Below are 25,108 nucleotides of genomic sequence, written 5' to 3'. Positions count from 1 at the left end.
AATTGATGTTAGTTTGACTAGGACCCACACGAAATATATTGTACTAAGAGGACCCAAACGTAAAAAACTCTTCTATTTATTCCAAAGACACGAAAGTACAAGTACACATTGACACGAGAGCTACCGGAAGGATGGCCTGGTAGTGATAGGTCATGACATTGTCATACTAGTGAAATTCATCACACGACGTACAAATATAACAACACAACCGGTGTTTTCACACTTTTGAAAAACAGACAGTCAATATCAAAATCTCGCATTAATTGCGCAGCAGCACTGAAGTCACTCTCCCTGAGTAGCAACTAGCTTCTTTTCCACCTCTTCCATTAGTGCAGCAATTCCAACCGCATTGCTGCAAAGCTTAGAAAGAAGTTGCTGCCGCCAATTGACAAAGCTGGTCTTCTCGAACACATCCCTTCCTAGCAGGTTGTCATCGTCCTTCAACCATCATGATACATTTCCATCCAGAATCTGTATTTTCTCTGCTTGATCGGGTCCAGGACTACGAAAAAGCAACTCCACTTCAGCCCAGAAACAAGATTCTGAGAAATAACCCACAGGCTTACATTTAGCATACTCTAGCCATCTCTGTGTGTATCTGTAACGCTTTGGCCTTGGTTATTTACCCTTTTCTTGATACAAGTAATGTTTAGTATTCTCGTCTCTGTTATGACGATAGTAGTTAGTGATGTCTAGAGGCTCCACAAAGCGTCGGAACACGGTACCCAACTCTATCCATTCCTCGTGCCCCTCAAAACCATCAGGCAAATCATAGTGTAGGTAATACTCAAAGTATATCAATCCAATTAATTGACAAGGGAAAGATCCTTACCTGGATTCGCTTTCCTAAATAATGAAGTATACGCAGCGGAAGTAAATCTGGATCCATGTTCCACCACCAAAGCTCTATTGGGGTGATTCCACAATCACTAGGAAAGGAAAATATTTCGACAACACAAATGTCGTGTGGAAAGAAGATGGAAGAGTGATCTAAAGCAAAGGAAGGAAACCTCCAATGGGTTCTCCTTGCTGCGTTTCTTGGAGAGAGGGAGAGAGAGATGGGAGCCGCCGTTTATAGAAAACTTACGTAGTGCAATCACTCTCAATTATGCAGTGGTTACCAAAATATATAACCCTATTTTGTTACCGTCCTAATAGTGAGTTTCCAGATTTGCCCATGGGCATTTAATTTATTAATTATATTAATAAATTCCAACATCTCCCACTTGCACAAGGGCAAGTGTTAATCTCTCAATGTGTCCTAGACACACATGTATATCTCATATATACACATTCAATTTGTTTGCTATGTATCCCAGATACATAGACCTCTTGTGTCCCAGACACACATGTATATCCTAGATACACATATATATTGATTTATTTGCTATGTATCCCAGATACATAGACCTCTTGTGTCCCAGACACACATGTGTATCTCAGATATACATATATATTGATTTCTTCGCTATGTATCCCAGATACATAGACCACCTGTGTCCCAAACACTAACATCCACAAGTCATTCTGGAAAAATGGGTTGTGCGATCGGTGATATACCTGCACGCGTGAGCCCCAAACTAGAAACCTTCCCAAGAAGCCCGAATGGCACTCACTCAAAGAAACATATCAAATAAGTATTAGTACCACAGTGTCCTAGGTTTATTCAAATTAACCAAACTAAAGGTATCTCGATACCTTTGAGAGACCACCTTCTTGTCCTTAAAATGTTCACTACTGTAACAGATACAGTTGGCGCCAGCAAACACTTTTAGGGTGCAGTTGAATCAAACCTTTCCTTTCACCCCAGACCATCACTACACTTAGGATTGACTCCTTTCTCGGTAGTGCCCCTTTAGGTCGAATCTATCATGACCATAGGTGTCACATCCCACCCAAATACACCCCAGCCTATACCCTATTTGGGTTACCCAGGGAAGTGATCCATAGCCCAAAAGATCAAGTTTAGGAACGATCATATCCATTTAGCACAATAACATAATCAAAAGCAAAAACGAATCATTGTATTCTAATAAGTTAATAATAAAATTCAAGAAAAGATCTCAGAAGGATTATTAAGAATATCAGAGTGCGAATTAACAAGATACCAAATCAAAAGACAACTGTAGAGTACAGCAGAAATATACTCCACAACATATGCGGAAGGTAGATCGAAATCTAAGTAAAGCTCTAAGCTAATACAAGTAAAGTAATAGATAAGTCTAGAAGAAACAAAAGAAATCTAATCCACATCTTCAGTCGGCTTTTCTTCATCTTCTTCACCTTGCGCTCCCTTGTACGTACCGTCATGGTATTCTGAACCTGTAGAGAAGTCTAACAAAAGATATGTTACAAAAGGAGTGAGTTTCGAAAGAAACTCAGTAAGGCAAGTTAACTCATAACAACATAAATAACATGCGGCAGAACATAACAAGATGCAATGCAATATGAAACAGATAATGTATGTATGCATCTAAACTCTATGTATGTTGGTCTCTATTGGCAGACATGCTTTAAGTCATAGCACCGTACTTCTTTGGGTAGGTCAATCACACAACACCTTTTGGTAGTGGGTCCGGCATCCCTCGGGACATTCTATGGCTGGGGGTTAAGTCACCGCTCTCTCACATCACCATTGGTCTAAGTACTGGTGCATGTTAGGGTTAAGCTTAGCCCAATGCAAGTCATCTACTCAGTTACATCAACTCAGTTCCAGATACGTCCATTCCTCGTCCCTGACGATCCTTTCCGGTATCCTTCGCACTAGAGTCCTAATAGTCCCAGACTACGGACTCATCAACCCTATTGGTTATCCACATATGGTAAATGGGAAGCTCTCATGTCCTCTCATGGGTTGGTTACCGGTCTTGAGCGCCCATGAGCCCAAGTCTACCCATATGCAACCCTCCAACAAATGGCCCCCACAATATGATTCCCGTCCTCTCACGGGTTGGTTACCGGTCTTGAGTGCCCGTGAATCACATTGCTACCACGGGTCGTTCGGTCTCAATACCCTTCCGATTCGGGTCTGATATAACGGGGACATCCTAGCCAAACACTGCTAGACAGCCCTAGGTATGACAACCAATGATTCGGGAAAGCGTCGATGGGCATCTTCGGAGAACATCCCATACTATTCCCTCCGATGTCCAAGGACAGAAGCGTCAAAAGGACACTTTCCAATCCCAAACCATACCTAATCAAACACATTCTCAGATCAGTCATGACATACACAACCAACAATTCATCATATAAAAGAGAATGTAAAAGCATAATCCGATCAAGCAGTAATAAACATTTCATATAAGCTTGAATAATGAAAAAGAATACATAAACAAGTACTACTGTACTTACAATAGTATATCAGAAGTATAAGATACAAGAACAGTAAACAAACTCATAGTTTCTTAAAGTAGAAACCAGAGAGTATGCGATCTATGTTATTATGAAATAACTATCCTTACCTTGATTATCGCCGAAGATAATCCAAAGATCAAAGAGAGCAACTCCAAACTTAGCAAATAAACCTTTAACAAGCATAGATACAACATTAGGAAAGATACTTAAAAGATCAGAGAGCAAACGAATCGAATCGAGTGAAAAATGAAGCTACTGCCTCCTTTGGTCGAGTGCTTGGTCGAGTGATCCAGTCAACCAATCGAGTCAGTACGGAAAAGTAAAAATTGATTTGGTCATAACTTCTTCTTTTGAAGTTGGATTGATCCGAAATTCAAAGGGGAACTTCCTAGGATGTATTAGAATCATATGGGAAGGTAAAATCATCAAGTCATGGTAAAAATATGGGTTCTTGATTTGACCCAAGATACTAGGGTTTCAACCTTTATGGCTCCCATGAAAAGGTTATGATCACGGAATGAGAAGGAATGAATGCTTGGCCAATGATAACAAGAAAATCATAGAAAACCAAGTTTAGATTAATAGAAACATTGCCCATCAGGTTTCCCTCGCATGGGAGGTTACCAAAGGTTTCCAGAAAGATCATACAAGGTTAGGGTTTCAAGAAAATAAACAGGCTAGGGTTAAGATCATGACGATGATCATAGATCTCAAAGAAACGAAGGAGATCACGAAGGGATGGTTGCAAGATTGCAGCATCTTCTTCCTGATCTCAATCAAGAACAAGATCGAAGAAAGAATAATTTAAAATTCAGAAGAGGTACTAACCTTGAATTGTCAGATCAGAGATGAGAGGCTTCAGATCTGCAGAGGAGTCTTCGAAATCACCCGAGAGAGTTTCGGAGAGGTCTTCTCACGTTCAAAAACTGTTTTGGAGGCGGCCATAACAAAGAAAGAAGAAGTAGGGTTTAAATATAAGGGAAAAACCCTAAAATTGCATTTTCTTGGATTTAGCAAACCCTTGGTCGAGTGCTTGGTCGACTGGCCCAGTCGACCAAGGAGTCGACCAAGCAAAACAGCAAGGTTCAAACAGGGATTCGGAGGGCTATACAGGGTCAAATTGAATGGGGTTTTCTCCTACAAGTCAATCGAGAAGTCTAGTTTCTAGAAATAACTTCAGATTGAGCACGGGAGTTCATTAGGTACTTCAAATAATTCACCCCTCTTCGATGCGCAGCTTCTTACTAAACACTAACAATGCTTCCAAGTATGGAGCACCATCAACAATATCCATGGGTTTTGGGTCACACACCATGTCTTCTATAGAGAGGGCCCACAAAGACTTCTTCCTTCACTTCGAGACCTTAGATTTAACCTAAGGAAAGGTTTGACATGACTTCCTAAGGCTTTCAAAGGGTAGTAACACTGTTATCAAGGTCCAACTTCAAGGTCAAACATTAGACTAACCTTTCTTCACCCAAAACAGATAGGGTGTCCTGGCTAGGTTTGAGCCGGATTTCACAATAGGTAACACCCCAAAGTAGCCACATCAACCCTTCGTTTCATGATGTTGTCGAAAGTCACTAAGAACACTAACGGACCATAAAGTCCAGGACTCACACAATGAGAGGAGCAGGGATCCATCCTCTCATTTCCAATGATCGCTAAGCACACATAGTATGATATACGTGCTATGGTGGAGCATTCTATATACATTAGAACGTATGTCCATCTCAACACTATACAGGTCTTAGTCTAGTCGCAACCTCTTGCGCCTAACCCGAGTTTCTTGATTGTTGCCACCCTAGCGCCACATAAAGTACTCGCACTGGCTCCTATAAGCAACATGAATAGTGGGAACATTTATGTCGATTCTCTTCACAATAGAGAAACTCATCTTGATTCCAAATCAAGGCGACATCATGATTATGAACTGACCTACACAAAGTCATTCACAATCCGTCTCATCTTTGCTCGCCTCCAAGGCGCCAGAGGCGAATGCTCGTGTGAGTAAGCCATTCTCTTGCCTATTGACATATCTTGTTTTATGCTAGAAGAAACACAATCACACAGAAAGTGAATAAAATAAATGCTGGAATGAACTCATATTACTCAATAATAAGAAAGTCTTAGTAAAAAAAGTAAGTCACAATCTACACAAGCCCAAGGATTTTACATGAGAAATAAAAACATCCTTGGCTATAGGTTTGGTAAGAGGGTTAGCTACCATTTGACTAGTAGATATGTGCTTAAGTACAACTTTCTTTCTTGATATAATGTCTCTAACAAAGTGATACCTCAACTGTATATGTTTGGTCTTCCCATGATACTTGGGGTCCTTGACATAACTAAGAGCTGCCGTACTATCACAGTAGACAAGGGCAGCCTCTTTGGATGTCATCACAATTCCAGTATGTTAAAGGAATCTCCTCAACCAAACAGCTTCTTGAACCGCAGCTTAGCCTGCCATATACTTTGCTTCCATGGTCGAGAGGGATATACAAGTCTGCTTCTTCCTACACCACAAAATGGCCCCGCCATTCAGAAAGAAAGCATATCCAGAGGTTGATTTGCGCTCATCAATGTCTCTAGCCCAGTTGACATCGCTATAGCCAACTAAGCGCAAATCCGATCCTTGGTAACACAACATGTAGTTACCCGTTCCAGTGCTCTATGCCTGGGTTTGATTGGTACCGACTAATCAAACCCACTGCATAACAAATATTTGGCCTAGTACACATAGCGTACATAAGGCTACCCACTGCACTGGAATATGGAACTCTTTCCATCTTGGTTTTCTCCTCTGGAGTCTTAGGACCCATATCAAGGCTCAAATGCAAACCCTTCTCCACTGGAGTATCAATTGGTTTGCATTTGTGCATCTGGTATCTCGTCAAGACATTGTCAATATAGGTCTCTTGAGATAAACCCAGTAATCTCTTGCTTCACCCATGTCCTTCATATCAAATACGGAGGACAACCATTTCTTATTGGTTTCCAATAGCTGCTTGCTATTGCTAGCCATAAGTATGTCATCTACGTACAGTGTCAGAATGACATAATTACCATTAGATCTCTTGGTGTAAACAGAATGGTCTTCCTCAAGCATGGAAAACCCATTTTCCATCATAGCTTGGTGGAAGCGCACATTCCACTGTCTAGATGCTTGCTTTAAGCTATATATGAACTTCTTAAGCTTGCACGCTTTGCGCTCAAGTCCATTTACTTCAAAGCCTTGAGGTTGATCCATTTAGATCTCTTCCTCAAGTTTTCCATTGAGAAAAGCAGTTTTTACATCCATCTGATAAAGCTCCAAGTCCAACTGAGCAACAATGGCTAGTATGAGGCGGATTGAGGCAAACCTAACCACAGGGGAAAAAGTTTCCTCATAATCAACGCCCTTTTGTTGGGTGTAGCCCTTAGCCACTAAACGATCCTTGAATCTCTCAATAGATCCATCCGCCTTTCTCTTGATCTTGAGAACCCACTTGTTCCCAATTGCCTTTCGGCCTGGCAGCAAGTCAACCCAGTCCCAGACATGATTAACTTTCATCGACTCCAACTTTTCCTCTATTGCTTTCAACCATTTCTTTGAGCTTGACCCCGCAAGAGATTCCTGCACGCTCTTCGGTTCATGCTCATCGACTGAAGTTATCTCACAGTCGATCTCTTCAGGAGTTACCATGTAGGCTTCATCCTCTATGTCAAAACGTCGACGAGGAACTAGCCCGCATCTGTCACATCCTCCCAGCCGGTACCCTAACTGGCATACCCGAGAGTGTGATCCACATCCCAAAATATCAAGTTTAGGAACGATCATATCCATTTAGCACAATAAAAAATCAAAAGCAAGAACAAATCATTGTATTCTAATAAGTTAATAATAAAATTCAAGAAAAGATCTCAAAAGAATCACTAAGAATATCAGAGTGCGAAAACATGATACCAAATCAAAAGACAACTGTAGAGTATAGCGGAAATATACTCCACAACATATGCGGAAGGTAGATCGAAATCTAAGTAAACCTCTAAGCTAATACATGTAAGGTAAAAGATAAGTCTAAAAGAAACAAGAGAAATCTAATCCACATCTTCAGTCGACTCTTCTTCATCTTCAGTCTTCATCTTCTTCACCTTGCCTTTCCTTGTATGGACCGTCATCATATTTCAAACCTGTAGAGAAGTCTAACAAAAGATATGGTACAAAAGGAGTGAGTTTCGAAAGAAACCCAGTAAGGCAGTTAAATCCATAATAACATAAATGGCAGGATTTCAGAACAAACATAAATGCAATATGGTATGAGACAAACAATGAATGTATGAATCTAACTCTATGTATGCTGGTCTCTATTGGCAGACATGCTTTAAGTCATAGCACCATACTTCTTTGGGAAGGTCTCATCACACAACTCCTTTTGGTAGTGGGTCCGGCATCCCTCAGGACATTCCATGGCTGGGGTTTAAGTCACCGCTCTCTCACATCACCATTTGGTATAAGTATTGGCGCATGTCAGGGTTAAGCCTAGCCAAATGCAAGTCTTCTACTTAGTTACATCAAGTCAGATCCAGATACGTCCATTCCTTGCCCCTAGCGATCCTTTCCGGTATCCTTCACACTAGAGTCCTCATAGTCCCTGACTACGGACTCATCAACCCTATTGGTCATCCACATATGGTAAACGGGAAGCTCTCACGTCCTCTCACGGGTTGGTTACCGGTCTTGAGCGCCCATGAATCCCCATTGCTACCACGGGTCGTTCGGTCTCAATACCCTTCCAAATCGGGTCTGATATAACGGGGTATTCCTAGCCAAACACTGCTAGACAGCCCTAGGTATGAAAATCAATAATTCAGAAAGGTGTCAATGGGCATCTTCGGAGAACATCCCATACTATTCCCTTCAATGTCCAAGGACAGAAGCGTCAAAAGGACACCTCTCCTTCCCGAACCATACTTAATCAATCACAATTACAAATCAATCATATCATACACATTTACAGTATATAGAAAATATACCATAATAAGATTCATCTCATATACAGTTGACAAATAAAGACATTCATAAACTAAAGAAAGCAAGTAAATAATGCTACTGTAATTGAAGTAAATACAGCAGTAATATATTCATAAAAGAATGTAATTATGGTAACAAATCCAAAAGATTCTAATATAGAAACTAAAATCACACAATCTATGCTATTATAGAAGTAACCATCCTTACCTTATATAACTTGAAGAGAATCTCCAAGGATCAAGGAGAATCTTCCCAGACTTGGCAAGAAGGTCCTAAACAAGTATATATATCATATTAGGAAAGAAACCTAGAAGGAAAGATAATAAAACATCCAAAACAGACCAAATCTGGAGTTGCTGTACTCATTGGTCGATTGGATTGGTCTACTGTCTCAGTCGACCAAACGAGAGAGTGGCCTACAAAATCAGAGTTTGTAGAATATAGAACCGAATTTGGTGGCTCAAAAGGGTACCAAACAAGGGGGAAACTACTATGAAAGTATCCTAGTATATAGAGGACTTCAAAACACTAATCAAATCAAGTCTTCAAGTTACAAATTAGGAAACAAAAGTTACCATAATTAGATCAATCATGGTTCTTGAAGAATTCATAGTAAAAATCATGGACAAGAACAATAGGATGATGGATCATTGATTGTGATAAAGAAATCATGAAAAGCATGCATAGATCTTCAAGAAAAATAGATCTAAGACTGAAGAACATGAATCTAAATAAGGAAACAAAACTTACCATAAATGTATTAGTCATGGTTCTTGGAGAAAGCATGGTATGATCAAGAAGAAAGAACTAGAGATTGATAGGTTACAACTCTTGTAAAGAAAACACAGCGATTGACTACTAATATGATCAATAAAACATATCTAAGAAGATCAGAATTTGAATCAAACGATGAACAAAGACAAGATCATGATTTAGATCATGATTCCTTCAAAAGCTTGCATTGATCATGATTAAGATCATTGCATTAGCCATAAATCCTTAGGAATATCATGAGGGACGAGTAGAGAGATGTTTGCAACAGAGAATGCAGCATCTTCTCTACTGTCTCAGCCCAAAAAGGAAAGAAAAACAGAGATGGAGAAGAAAAAGAGAGTGTAGACATACCTTTGATGCAAGAGGAAGAAGATTACTTGAGTTCTTGCGAGAGATCAACCAAGGATGCAAGGAAATTGATTAGAATGGAGTTCTAACTTGTTCCAGAGGCTTAGGAGGCAGAGGAGACGAAGTAATCCCGAGGTTGGACTTAAATAGAGTAAGAAAGACCTAAATCTGGAAAACAGATCTCATTGGTCGATTGGATTGGTCTACTGGCTCCAGTCGACCAATCAGTCGACCAATGGAGACAGCAAGGTACATAATGCACTGTTTTGGTCATAACTTCTTCGTTTGAAGTCCGATTGATCCGAAATTCGAAAGGGAACTTCACACAAACATAATAAGACTATCTAGCATGAATTGGGAATCATCCATGGTCCAAAAATCAGTACTTTATTACTTGGGAACATGAGTTTCTAAATTGGAAACAACATGGTTCTCATAGCAAACTCACCATGGATTCAAGGGAAGAATTAGAGAGAACAAGGCTTCTCTCTAATGGAATATCAAGAACATATCAGAGGCAAGAATAACTAAATAGAAAATCAAAAGAATACTAATCCTAGAATGAGAGGAATCAAAAATAGAAACTTACTAGAATGCTTATATCAATGGTCAACATAGAAGGCTAAAATGGCTAGAAATAAAGGGGAATTGATTCAAGGAGATGAAATACATTGGAACAGTAGTAAGGCTAAGATCAAACATGTTAAACATTAATTAGAAAAGAAGCTACAGTAGAATGATCATGCTGTCCAAAACTCAACCAAAATCAGTGAAGAATTGAGGAGATTCACCATGTGGTTTCAAGGAATGAATAAAGTGATTGGGGGTTCAGTCTGAGACATAAGGAGATTAGAGAATAGGTAGTTACAGTAGTGTAACACCTTCTCCACAATCAAAACATCAAGATAGAATAGTAAGAAGAAGAAAAGAGAGAATAAGGAGATAGAACATTGAAATCAAGGTCCAACTTCAAGGTGTAACATTAAACTAACCTTTCTTCACCCGAAACAGATAGGGTGTCCTAACAAGGTTTGGGCAGGATTTCACATTCTCTCCTCCTTAAAATAATTTCGTCCTCGAAATTGGGAGAGTACCTGGCTTCCAAGGAGATGGAGATACTTTGCTTTTATCTTGACTCTCTTCTCTCAATGTCATCGGAAATAAATAACAATAAGTCTTTTGTAAGAAAACAAGGAATAAATCTAACATGCTTTGAAATCAAATCGAAAGTATGATCATGGCACGATGAAGATTTCACAAGGATCATGGCGAAGAAGAATATTAAGATCATAAAACCCTAAGAATGAAAGGAGATTGTAAAAGAGATGGTTGCAAGGGTCAATATGTTGCAAGGATGCGGCATCTTCTTCATAATCTCAATCTCAAAGAATAAATCATAGCAAGAGTAGATCAATACAACACAGGAGAGATTACACATCTTTGATTGAAGAATAGGAGATGAAAAGCTTGAAGTCTTGAAACAATTAGAAGGAATAACAAATCATGAAGATCACACTTGATTTCTCTTCGAAATCATCATGTGGAGAATTTACAAGGTTATAGAGTGTATGGAGATCCACTCTAGAACAGAAGGGATAGAAGGATTAGTCATGGGAATGATTTAAGATCATCCTCCTATCAAAGGGAATGTAAGGCATAAGAAGAAATCATGGAGAGAATAGATTAGCTTTGGGATAAACTTCTACCAAACAAACCTTCTTAGCATGTTAAACCAACTCTTATACACATGCTAACATGTCCAAATCGCAGTTTCCATCGAAAACAAACTTTTCCAAAAATTTACCAAAATGCCCCTCTTCACCAAATATTGCATTGCTTAACATCCTTTACTCATGTAATGCAAAACTCAACTTGACTCTTCAAATTCCCTTCAAACCACCACGAAGAAAATGCTTTAGGGTTAGGAGAGGTAGAGATGAGGATCAAAGTGCTATTCCTACACCACAAGCGGAGATAATACAAGGATAAGGAGACAACAATCCAAACTTCAGGTGAGGTTCAAGATCAGGATGAAGATGATGATGAGGAGAATCAGGAAGTTCAGTTAGATGAGGAGGGAACTATTACAGCTCGACGGTTTTAAGGATGGAGGCACACAAATATACTATAGAAGATCGATTAACACGACTAAGATGAAAGTCTCGGGCTATGAGAGGTTAGCTTGATTCTCAGGAACAATTTCCTAAACAAATAGCACTAAAATTGTCATTGAGTCTACGGTTGGAGGTAGAGCGATCAGTTTCACTACTAGGGACACCATAGGGGCTTCGCGACGTAGCTAGGTCAGAGGATGAGGGTGACATTGTCAAGGCTGATGGCACAGAGGATGAGGATGCCGACGACAGTGATGATGATGATGATGATGGGGATGAGCATGGAGACAATGATGATCATGATGGGGTTCCAGTTCAGGATGAGGATGTTATTGATGATTAGGGAGGTGAGGATCAGGATCAGGGTGAGATTCCGAGACACGAGGAGATTCCTATACCACGCTTCCGTGAGATTAGAGGTCCATCACATACAACTTCTGGGGTTCCAGGTGTGGCTTCTCATTAGTCATCGATTTCTTCCACACTTAAGAGGATAAAGGCTCAACAGGAGAGGATAGAGTCCTATATGTATACCTTGGGAGAGAAATTTGCACGATTGGAGAAGGAGTTCAGATCTAGGAGGGACCAGATAGATCATCGGAGTCGATCACCTAGATAGATAGTACTAGGAGTTTCCTTTTATGCTTTCTTAAATGTATTTCCTTTCAGACTTGTAAGAATATCCTATGTGATTAATGAGATTCAGTTTGTTCACTTGTGTTATTGTGCATTATGCGTCTCTTTTGTTGCATTAGTAGTTGTTAATGTTTAGTTATGACCTATAACTCATAACGACTACTCACGACCATTACTCCCAACAACAACTCCCGACTCAAACTTACATGACAACACACGACGACAACACGACTCGAACTCATATGAAAACTTACTCTTGACAATACTTCACAATAAGGACTCACTCGCAAAGACGACTCACCACGACAACTTTCTTCAGAAGACTCAACTCACAACTCATACACATACCCAATAACTTAAAACCGACAACTTAACTCTAACCATGACTACAACCCAAGTACAAGTCATAAACTTTAATTATTGTGTATTATTCAAGCTTGGTATATTATGCTTTGTTTGTTCAAGTTTCTAATCCGTTTTCTATTATTCACTTCTAAGAAAGTTTGAGTCACTTTTGGATCTATGACTCAAGGAAGCTTCCATTACTGTGTTCTATGGTTATGATTGTCCGAAAACTTAGGGCTCTGATACCATTCTGTCACATCCTCCCAGCCAGTACCCTAACTGGCATACCCGAGAGTGTGATCCACAGCCCTAAAGATCAAGTTTAGGAACGATCATATCCATGTAGCACAATAACATAATCAAAAGCAAGAACAAATCATTGTATTCTAATAAGTTAATAATAAAATTCAAGAAAAGATCTCAAAAGAATCACTAAGAATATCAGAGTGCGAAAACATGATACCAAATCAAAAGACAACTGTAGAGTATAGCGGAAATATACTCCACAACATATGCGGAAGGTAGATCGAATCTAAGTAAAGCTCTAAGCTAATACAAGTAAAGTAAAAGATAAGTCTAGAAGAAACAAGAGAAATCTAATCCACATCTTCAGTCGGCTCTTCTTCATCTTCAGTCTTCATCTTCTTCACCTTGCCTTTCCTTATATGGACCGTCATCATATTTCAAACCTGTAGAGAAGTCTAACAAAAGATATGGTACAAAAGGAGTGAGTTTCGAAAGAAACCCAGTAAGGCAATTAAATCCATAATAACATAAATGGCAGGATTTCAAAACAAACATAAATGCAATATGGTATGAGACAAACAATGAATGTATGAATCTAACTCTATGTATGCTGGTCTCTATTGGCAGACATGCTTTAAGTCATAGCACCATACTTCTTTGGGTAGGTCAATCACACAACGCCTTTTGGTAGTGGGTCCGGCATCCCTCGGGACATTCCATGGCTGGGGTTTAAGTCACCGCTCTCTCACATCACCATTTGGTATAAGTATTGGCGCATGTCAGGGTTAAGCCTAGCCAAATGCAAGTCTTCTACAAACGAAACTAGGCAATTCGTACAACAGAGAATAAATCGAACAATGCATATGGTATGTATGCATTTGGTACAATAGCAAGGTTAGGGTTAGGTGGGATCTCACAGCACCCACTACGACGCAAGTGCATGTCAGATTGCTCACCCTCTGAGGTAGCTATCACATCTGCACTCCCACTCCCACTAGGATCTTCTGGATGAACCCCATATTCATTATCCAGAATCTGAATCCCTGGAGTGATAAGACCACTATCTTGTATCTCAAAGAATTCCGATGATTCTTTGTTAACTCCTGAAAGATATGGAAAATCATTCTCCAAGAATGTTGCATCCCTAGACTCAAGTTTCGTTCTCCTCTCACTCTCATCTAGTCCAATGAAGACATGGCCCTTTGAGGGTTCAGAATATCTCACAAAGATACACTTTCTTCCTCTGGGTCCAAGCTTTCCATATTGGTGAGAAGTAGAGTGAACATATGCTGCACATCCCCATGCGCGCAAGTAACTCAAATCTGGCTTCCTTCCGGTCCACAACTCATATGGTGTGGAAGGAACCGATTTGGTTGGAACTCTGTTAAGGATATAGGCCGCAGTCAGCAAAGCATCTCCCCAATAAGATATGGGTAGATTTTCCTGCGCCATCATGGATCTCACCATTTCTAGCAAGGTTCTATTCCTCCTCTCAGTAACCCCATTTTGCTGTGGAGTCCCTGGAATAGTAAGATGTCTAGATATCCCCTTTTCATCACACAACCCTTTGAACATATCGGAGAGATACTCTCTACCTCTATCCGTTCTAAGAGTTTTAATCATTTTATCTAACTGATTCTCAACTAAGCTCATGAATTTCTTAAAACATTCTAGAGCTTCTGACTTATGAGAAATTAGATAAATGTGACCATACCATGTATAGTCATCTATGAATGTGATGAAATAAGCCTATCTTTTTCTAGTATGCACATTCATGGGTCCACACACATCTGAATGGATAAGTTCTAAAAGAAGAGAGGCTCTCAAAGCCTTTTTAAATGGTTTTCTAGTTGCTTTTCTTGCTAGACATGACTCACAGGTTGGAAAATCAGATAGTGAACCTTGGCCTAAGAGACCTTCTCTTGCCAACCTGTTCATCCTATCTAAGTCAATATGTCTAGTCTAGTATGCCACAAATTAGAATCAATACACACAGTATTTTGGCAAACAAAAGCACTACTAGAATTAAATGAATAATCAATTGTATCCAATACAATGAAACCATTCTAAAGAAAACCATAACCATAAACTGTATCACCTAGATACAAAACCAAAGAATTATTTTCAAATACAACTCTAAAACCATGTCTCATAAACCACTCTTGTTTATGTTCCCACCTCTGTTACTTTGCCTAGACCGCTGAGGTTGAGCTCTCTCTCTCTTGCGCTTGAAGCCTACACCCTTACTAGTGCTAGCTTCAGCAGCAAATACTTCAGTTTGAGGGGCATCGGCCAACATCCGAACCTCATCTAGCTCAAGGTGCTTGGCAGCTTGATCAAAAGTATTGACATCATCAGCATGAGTCAAGAAGATCTTCATATGCTCCCAAGTCTTTGGCAATGACTTGATGATTGCGGAGACTTGCTCCTCATCAGTCTTTTGGCACCCACATGTGATCAACTCACTAATCATGTTAGACATGATGGTTATATGTTGCCTCATGGTGTGACCCTGACGCATCCTATAATGGTCAAAGGTGAGTCCGAGCTGGCGGCCTCTTGTGGTGGAAGTCCCTCCGTACTGGAACTTCATAGCCTTCCACAAAGACTTTGCAGTCCTATGCTTCTCAAAACGAAGCATCAAGTCATCCCTCATGGAGCTCAAGATTGTAATCCTAGCTACCCGGTCTTTCCTATTCCAAGCATTGTATGTCTCAAGGTCCCTGCGATGCTGTGCAGTGGTACCTTCCTCAGGTGGGTTTATGGTTTCCAACATATCCTACTCTTCCAGGAGATATTGCACCTTTTGGTGCTAGAGGTTATAGTTCCTCTCATTCAGCTTATCTCCTTTAGTAAGGTCAACAACAATGCTCTTTGTAGCAGCCATTTATTCTAGAGACATTACATACAAGGATGAGTTCAACTATTCTAGCATAAAACACAACTCATGCGACAGCAAATCATACTAGCATAGTCAACCTACGGGATAAGCATTTAAACCAAAAGAGATGCTAACAAACATTCAATCAAATTCTCATGCAAACCCACATAGACTTATATACTAGTTTCATTCTGTGCAAGAAACATGATTGATAGACCCATAATTAAAACAATTTAAATAAAATAAAACATGCAATCATGTTAATGCTATGAGGTGGTTCACACAGAACACTTCTACCTCAATAGCTCCCACTATGCGTATGTGCATTGATTACCGTGAGTTGAACAAATTGACCATTAAGAATAGGTATCCGCTGCCTTGGATTGATGATCTTTTCAACCAGTTAAGAGGTGCAGCAGTGTTCTCGAAGATTGATTTGAGATCCGGATATAATCAGTTGAAGGTGAAAGCTAGTGACATTTGTAAGACAGCTTTTAGGACAAGATATGGTCATTTTGAGTTTAGAGTTATGCCTTTCGGTTTGACTAATGCTCCTGTTGTGTTTATGGACTTGATGAATCGAGTATTTCATGATGTGTTAGATAAGTTCGTTATTGTCTTTATCGACGACATTTTGATTTACTCAAAGAGCGAAGAAGAGCATCGGAAGCATCTTGGTATTACTTTGCAAAGACTAAGAGAGAAGAAGTTGTATGCCAAGTTTAGTAAGTGTGATTTCTGGCTTCCAAGAGTGGTATTTCTTGGTCATGTTGTTTCAGCCGAAGGTATTCGTGTCAATCCCGACAAAGTTAAGACAGTTGCCGAGTGGGAAAGACCGAAGACGGTGTCTGAAATAAGAAGTTTCTTAGGTTTGGCTGGTTATTATAGGAGATTTATTGAGAACTTTTCTAAGTTGGCTGCTCCTATGACTAAGCTAACTAGGAAAGAAGAGAAGTTTGTTTGGTCTGACGCATGTGAGAAGAATTTTCAAGAATTGAAGGATAGATTGACAAGTGCCCCGGTTTTGACAATACCCGATGATTCTGGTGGTCTGACAGTCTATACTGATGCGTCTAAGATTGGTTTGGGTTGTGTTCTAATGCAACAAGGAAAGGTGATAGCTTATGCTTCAAGGCAATTGAAGGTATATGAGCGGAATTATCCCACTCATGATTTGGAACTTGCAGCCGTTGTTTTTGCTCTAAAGATTTGGAGACATTACCTATATGGTGAGAAGATTGCGATTTTCACAGATCATAAGAGCTTAAAGTATTTCTTTACCCAAAAGGAGTTAAATATTAGACAAAGAAGATGGTTGGAGTTAGTCTCTGATTATGATTGCGATATCCAGTATCATCCTGGTAAAGCAAATGTTGTTGCGGACGCTCTTAATAGGAAAAGTAACAAAAAGGATCTAGATTTGAATGCTTTGAGCAAGTCGTTGTTGAAGTCAATTTCAGATTTTGAACTGGAAGTTGTTTCGCAAGGTTCAGATGTTGTGCTTTTAACCATGACAGCAAGATCCACCCTTAGGGATCGAATTGTTGCCTTGCAAGATTCGGATCCGGAATTGAAAGAGAAGATAGAGAAGATTTCTTTAAATTCTGATTTGGACCCTGATTTTAGTATATCTATGGATGGTGCCTTATTGTTTAGAGGAAGACTTTGTGTGCTTGCAGTTGAAGGAGTTAAAAAGGAAATTTTGAAGGAAGCACGCCAGTCAAACTTTACCGTACATCCAGGAGGTACAAAGATGTATAAGAATTTGAAAGAACATATTTGGTGGATTGGATTGAAGGCTGATGTAGAAAATTTTGTAGCTAAGTCCGAGACTTGTCAACGTGTTAAAGCTGTTCGACAACCTCCGTCTGGATTATTGCAGCCCCTACCCTTACCTGGTTGGAAATGGGAGAACATTACTATGGACTTCGTGACTAGTTTGCCTCGAACAAGTAGAGGTAATGACACTGTGTGGGTAATTGTTGATAGATTGATCAAATCAGCCCATTTTATTCCTATGAAGATCACTCACACTATGGATAAGTTAGCTAGGCTTTATGTGGACAATGTTGTTCGTCTGCATGGAGTGCCTGTGAGTATTGTGTCTGATCGTGACCCTAGATTTACTTCTAGATTTTGGAATAGTTTGCAGAAAGCTTTGGGAACCCAGTTGAATTTGAGTACTGCTCATCACCCTCAGTCTGATGGATAGTCTGAGCGGACAATTCAGATTTTGGAAGATATGCTTAGATCGTGTGTTGTTGATATGAGTGGTAATTGGGATGAACATTTAGCTTTGGTGGAGTTTGCCTATAACAATAGTTATCAGTCTACAATAGGCATGGCTCCTTTTAAAGCTTTGTATGGAAACAGTTGTAGGACACCTCTGTATTGGACTGAAACTGTAGAAAGGAAAGTGTTAGGACCAGAAATGATTGAAACTACAAGTGCGATGGTAGATATGATAAGAGAAAGGATTAAGACTGCTCAGTCAAGACAAAAATCTTATGCCGATAGAAGAAGGTCAGATTTGGAATTTCAAGTTGGTGAGAACGTTTTTCTAAAGGTATTGCCTATGAAGGGTGTAATGAGGTTTAATGTTAAAGGGAAGCTTAGTCCTCGTTATATTGGACCTTATGACATTCTTGAAAGGATTGGATCAGTTGCTTACCGTTTGGCTTTGCCTCCGTCACTCGCTGAGACTCATAATGTATTTCATGTTTCAATGCTTCGGAAGTATGTTGAGAACCCAGATCACATACAACAGCAAGAACCTGAAGGACTTTGTGCTGATTTATCTTATAAGGAAGAACCGGTTAAAATCTTGGATAGAAAGGACAAACAGTTAAGGAATCGAACTATCCCTTTGGTGAAGATTCAGTGGAAGAACCATACCCCTGAAGAAGCATCTTGGGAGAAGGAGGAAGACATGAAGGAGAAGTTTCCTCATCTTTTTGGAAGTTCAGGTATACTTTCAATTTCGAGGACGAAATTTCTTTTAAGGAGGGGGGAATGTGAAACCCGACCCTAACCTTAACCCGGATACTCTTTGATTGTAGGTCCGACGACCCAAAGTAGAAGTGAAAGTCAACTATGGGCCATATTGGCAGAAGATATAGTGTGCAACTCCGAACCTATGGAGAATGAAGATGATGCCCCATACTTGAAGACAGTGTTGGATATAGAGAAGAGAGTGCACCTTGATGAATAGAAGATTAGTTGATGACCATAGAGCTTGGTGGGATATGTTTTAAAGCCATTTTTCCATGCTAGGTATGTTATAGAATATGTGTTTAAAGTTTCGTTTGATTCCGAGTAGTGGAAGACCCTCAAATCCCTATTTTTGGCTTTGCTATCAGCCTGGGTCGAGTGCTTGGGTTGACTGGCCAATGCTACCCAGCCAATCGACCCAAAGTTGGTGAACTCGAACAGAATCTTCTGTTTTGAGATCTTGCTATATATACCCCATGACTTCGTGATTTTAGTATCCCTAGCCTCCATAACACTTAGAGAACGAAGGGAAACCATCTCCAAGCCTCCAAGAGTGAAGAAGAAGACCAAATCTTGCAATCTTGCAAACTCTCTCTCTTGTTCTTCAATTAAAGGTTAGTAATCTATCTTTTATGTTAATGATTTATTCTTTCTATGATCACTCTCATCTCTGAACTGGGATTATGATGAAGATGCTGCAACCTTGTAGTCATATCTTTACAATCTCTTTTCATTCTCTTGTACTATGATCATCTCATCCATTCTTGACATGATTCTTATGATTTCTTCTTAAACTATGATAATATTTCCTATTTTGATTCATTCTAGCATTATAGATGCTTCTCTATGATTATTCATACCTCTGATCTACTGTGTTCTTGTACTAGAATGAGATCTAATCATCTCTAGTTCATCTCTTTCATTCATAGCATGTTTCCAATGAAAATTATGATTTTACCAAAATAAAAACTATGATTCTAAATTAGTAAGTAATGTTTTAATGGTGGTTTGATGTCTAAATTATGCTTTTTAGTCTTAGACTACTGTGTTAGACAATCCCTCCAAGTATCGTCGCATTCCGGTTTGTGTAGCATACGTTTCGGATCAAGATTCCCTTTTTATTTTCGGATTTGCTCTTGGGCAGATTGCCTAGGTCGACTGGCCAATGCTACCCAGCCAATCAACCCGCAACAGCAGAATCTGTTTTCTTCGTCCGATTTGATTCGATTCATGCTTATTCTTTTAGGACTACTTCCTAATGATTGTGTGATGCTATTCTAGGGTTTATTTGCTAACTTTGGATTCATCCTCTTGTCCGTCCGGAATATTATCGAATCTATTTAAGGTAAGGCAAGTTGTTACCATATTAACATAGATTTGCATAGATTTAGTTTCTAATTTGGGAACTACTTAGATTTGCTACTGTTATGTTAGTTTCTATTATGATATGAATGCTACAAGTACATTATAATTTTATTTCCTTATTTACTTTATGTACTTGATTATGTATGAATACTTACTCATGTATGTTTTCTTATTTATTTAATTTTGTCTTATTCTACTCTTTCATATGATGAGATATCTGTCGTGGATGATATGACTGAATTATGATTGTGATTGCTTAGCTATGATTTGGGATTGGGGAATGTCCTTTTGACATTTCTGTCCTTGGACCTCATTGGGAGTAGTATGGGATATTTTCAATGTTGCCCTTTGACACTTTCCCTGATTATTGGTTTTCATACCTAGGACTTGTCTAGCAGTGTTTGGCTAGGTTATACCCTTGTTATATCAGACCCGAATCGGAAGGGTATTGAGACCGAACGACCCGTGGTAGCAATGGGGATTCATGGGTGCTCAAGACCGGTGAGTTATATCCGTGAGGGGACATGAATCACATTGTGGGGACCATTTATGGGTAGAGTTGCATATGGATAGACTTGGGCTCATGGGCGTTCAAGACCGGTAACCAACCCGTGAGAGGACATGAGAGCTTCCCGTTTACTATATGTGGATGACCTATAGGGTTGATGAGTCCGTATTTGAGAGAGTCGGATACGCTGACTCTAGTGTGAAGGATACCGGAAAGGATCGCCAGGGGCGAGGAATGGACGTATCTGGATCTAAGTTGATATGACTAAGTAGAAGACTTGCATTGGGCTAGGCTTTACCTTGACATGCGCCAATACTTAGACCAAACGGTGATGTGAGAGAGAGGTGACTTAACCGCTAACCATGGATTGTCCAAGATGGATGAATGACCCACTACCAACCGGCATTGTGTGATGAGACCTACCCAAAGAAGTATGGTGCTATGACTTAAAGCATGTCTGCCTATAGAGACCAACATACATAGAGTTAGACTCATACATGCATTGTTGTCTCATATCATATCACTTTATGCTTTGTTTGTGATACTATGTTATTTATGCTATTATGGAATAACTTGCCTTGCTGAGTCTCTTTTGAAACTCACTCCTTTTGTACAATATCTTTTGTTAGACTATTCTACAGGTTTTGATGGCTATGAAGCGCAATATGAGGAAGCGCAAGATGAAGAAGCGTACCATATGCAAAGTGTTGGCGATTATGAAGATTATTGTGAGGATCCCTCGAGTGGTCTCTCTTATTACCAGGATTAGCCCTACTGTGGAGTGGGAGCGTCTGAGCATCATCGATGAAGTCTACGTTTATGAGGACATCCTTTATAAAGTAGAAAAGACTCTAGTTTAGTTAGATTATATCTTTCTTTCCTATCTTTAGAATCAGTTGTAATCCCATTTGATTTTCGAACTACATTCCGCTGTACTCGTGGAGTGAGATTCTGCCTCACTCTACTTTTGATTTATATATCTATTGATATCTTTTCCGCACTCTGATGATTATCTCGTTACTTATCTATGATTCATTTGAATAATATTGTTAACATTGATTTAGTCTTGTTCTTGATTATATTGTTGTGAATGTGGGAGGATGATTTCACTAACTACTGGATCTTGTGGACTGTGGATCACAGACTCGGGTATGCCAGATAGGGTACCGGCTGGGTGGATGTGACAGTTCATGGTCTGGTTTATGGTTTCCAACATATCCTGCTCTTCCAGGAGATATTGCACCTTTTGGTGCTAGAGGTTATAGTTCCTCTCATTCAGCTTATCTCCTTTAGTAAGGTCAGCAACTATGCTCTTTGTAGCAGCCATTTATTCTAGAAACATTACATACAAGGATGAGTTCAACTATTCTAGCATAAAACACAACTCATGCGACAGCAAATCATACTAGCATAGTCAACCTACGGGATATGCATTTAAACCAAAAGAGATGCTAACAAACATTCAATCAAATTCACATGCAAACCCACATAGACTTATATACTAGTTTCATTCTGTGCAAGAAACATGATTGATAGACCCATAATTAAAACAGTTTAACTAAAATAAAACATGCAATCATGTTAATGCTATGAGGTGGTTCACACAGAACACTTCTACCTCATTAGCTCCCACTAGGCCCCACTAGGCCCTTAATGCTCAAACATCACATAGATTGTGAGCCATTGATGTCCAGTAAATAGAAACACATTCAAAATTGGACAAAAAATCAGACGGATTCTGAGATGGCTCTCCGTCTGGATTTCTGCAGCCAAATGGTCGTCCGTCTTCCTTTTATGCCCAGACGGACTGCAGTCTACGCAGACGAAAATTCCATCTGGGTCACTATGATCAGTCTGACAATAGACGGACGTCCGTTTGGTCCACAATGACCAAAAACGGTTTTTTTTTTCAAATTTTTTTCTTCAAAAATCGGAAAAATATGTTTTTTCTCCCAAAAAATCATCCAAAAAATACATGAAAAAAATCCAGCAATAAATATTAAACAAAAATTATTATCATTGATAATCAATTCATGCAAAAATTCATAAGGAAAATTTACAAGGATCCTTCTATTCGGATCTGAACCCAAAACATAAGGGTTTCCAAAAACTCTATCAATTCTCCCATGGGTTTCGTATTAAACCTTGGATTCTCCGTGGGTTTTCATAAACCCTTGATCCTCTCATTGGATCCATACAATGAAAATAAACAATGGGGAGGAATCAAGAATCATGAGAACCTGGCTCTGATACCAATGTAGGTAATACTCAAAGTATATCAATTTAATTAATTGACAAGGGAAAGATCCTTATCCTGGATTCGCTTCCTAAATAATGAAGTATACGCAGCGGAAGTAAATCTGGATCCACATTCTCGTTCCACCACCAAAGTTCTACCGGGGTGATTCCACAATCACTAGGAAAGGGAATTATTTCTACAACCCAAATGTCGTGTGAAAAGAAGATGGAAGAGTGATCTAAAGCAAAGGAAGGAAACCTCCAATGGGTTCTCCTTCCTGTGTTTCTTGGAGAGAGGGAGAGAGAGATGGGAGCCGCCGTTTATAGAAAACTTACGTAATGCAATCACTCTCAATTATGCGGTGGTTACCAAAATATATAACCCTATTTTGTAACCGCCTTAATAGTGAGTTTCCAGATTTGCCCTTGGGCATTTAATTTATTATTTATATTAATAAATTCCAACATTCATACCTTTTTTGCATCTGGATGATCTCATCCCAAATACCTGCAAGCTCTAGCCTTGTTACGTTTGCTTCGAAGTCTGCTCCTCCTAATTGTTGCTTGAAGGCATCATAGTTAACCCACCTCACACCTGGTCTTGTATTCTTAAAGTTTCGAAAGTCCTTGTCTAATCCTCTCACAGTTGTTATCAATCCTCTCTTGGTTTCTCTCCTTTTTCTTTTCTGACTCTCTTGCTGCAATTAGACACAACATGGCTCTTTGACTCTGGCAAATACCATAACCATGCGAGCTATTAGCACCCCCCCAGCTACATGAATAAATAAATAAGAAATAGGGAAACTAACTAAGGAACATCAAAACTCACCAGTCCAAGCTCATTGATGAAGGTTTCGATTATTCCAGAAGATAGAGGAAGTTGCAGCAGAAGATCCTCTAGATCAACCAGATTTTCAATCCCCAAACTGCTTGAGAAATCGGTCTTTCCATATTGGAGATGATCCTGAAAACTTCGAAGAACAATATCTATGTCTATTTTTCGATTATCCACAAGACTATGAAGCAGTAATTGTAAAATAGCATATGGGTTCTTGACAATGAATATTCTTCCTTTCTCAGTGCAAAAAGAAAAAGTATCGAAAGGCCTATATGGGCTGAGCTTGATGAAGCTTGCAATTGTCTACAGCAAAGAATTAGTACACCCCATAAATGAGCAAGCGAGGCGACTTGCAAGGGAAGAAGCATCGCTTAGGACATTATTGAAGAACAATGATGCTCCCTGAAGACCAGAGATGTCTTGTAGTTCATTTGGATCGAAGCAAGGGAGACGGGTTTGCAAAGATCCTTCACCTTCAATAGAAAAAGCAGGAGACAGTAAGCCCCGAGGGATAAGATCATATCTATTGACAAAATGTTCAAAATAACTTCTAGTCTGAGGGCATTGCCAATGATTTTGTCACCCACAAGGGCAGACCCGAACGTAACACACCAAGCAGGAATTCGATTTTGTTGCAGAAACAACACTGTCGCTAATATGGCAATTGAACTTCCAGATGAATATCCTGTAAATACCACTCTCTTATTTTTCTTCACAGCTTTGGGTACCTGAAATTTTGAAACGAGTCACCTAAAAATTAGATCATAAAACAATAAACCTAATTGGAAGAGAAAACAAAAGGATCCTACCGCAGTTTTGAGATTTGAGTCTTTAAGTAGATCCTCGAAGCGACAAGCATCGATGTCGGCCAGAAGATCTTCCTTTAAGAGATTCCGAAATTGCTGGTAGAAATTTGCCATTAATGGTTGCAACTTCATCATTGTCGATGTTTTTCAGTGAAGGGAAAAGTTTCAAGTCAACCTGTACATCTCCGAAAGGGCTTTCACCAACAAAATACCATTCTTTGAGAGTATCGGTGCCGGGAAAGGCGATGGTAATATACTCCGGTTGAGTATCGATGAGGTAAGAAAGATTGGGTTTAGATTGAGCTTGTGTGGCCAATGAGGAAGCTCTCTTCACCAGATTTTCCTCCATTGCTAGCTACACAAGTACCCTATACAGTTAGGGTTTCACTTGATTTTCGTTGCTTCATTCTTCTTCAGTTTTGTTGGGTTAAATATTTTTACGACAGTGGCTTCGTGGAAACTTTTGCTCAACCTGCAACTCGGCAAGTGGACCTATCAAAGACTTTTCTTTGCCGCGAGGCTCAAGTAAACCTGACTAGGATAGGAGTTGTGCTTCAGTGCTAAGCTAAATTCTCATTGATTGACTTCATGTGAACTAAGGCATTGAGACTCTGCATGTGAATTAAAAGATTCTTTCGCTTTAGCCA

The 25,108-nt window shown here is 39.5% G+C and overlaps 1 pseudogene; it reads right to left on the bottom strand.

The window, feature by feature from the left end:
* Window positions 1–282: 282 nt before the first annotated feature.
* On the bottom strand, window positions 283–24,810 carry LOC149028902 (protein EDS1B-like; annotated as a pseudogene).
* Between the last annotated feature and the right edge of the window lie 298 nt (window positions 24,811–25,108).

Source organism: Hakea prostrata, chromosome 1 (genome assembly GCF_041222555.1).
Source record: "Hakea prostrata isolate BN-2017 chromosome 1, UWA_Hpros_2, whole genome shotgun sequence".
Taxonomy (NCBI): domain Eukaryota; kingdom Viridiplantae; phylum Streptophyta; class Magnoliopsida; order Proteales; family Proteaceae; genus Hakea; species Hakea prostrata.
The sequence above is the reverse complement of the archived record's forward strand: the minus strand, read 5'-3'. Positions and strand labels throughout refer to the sequence as shown.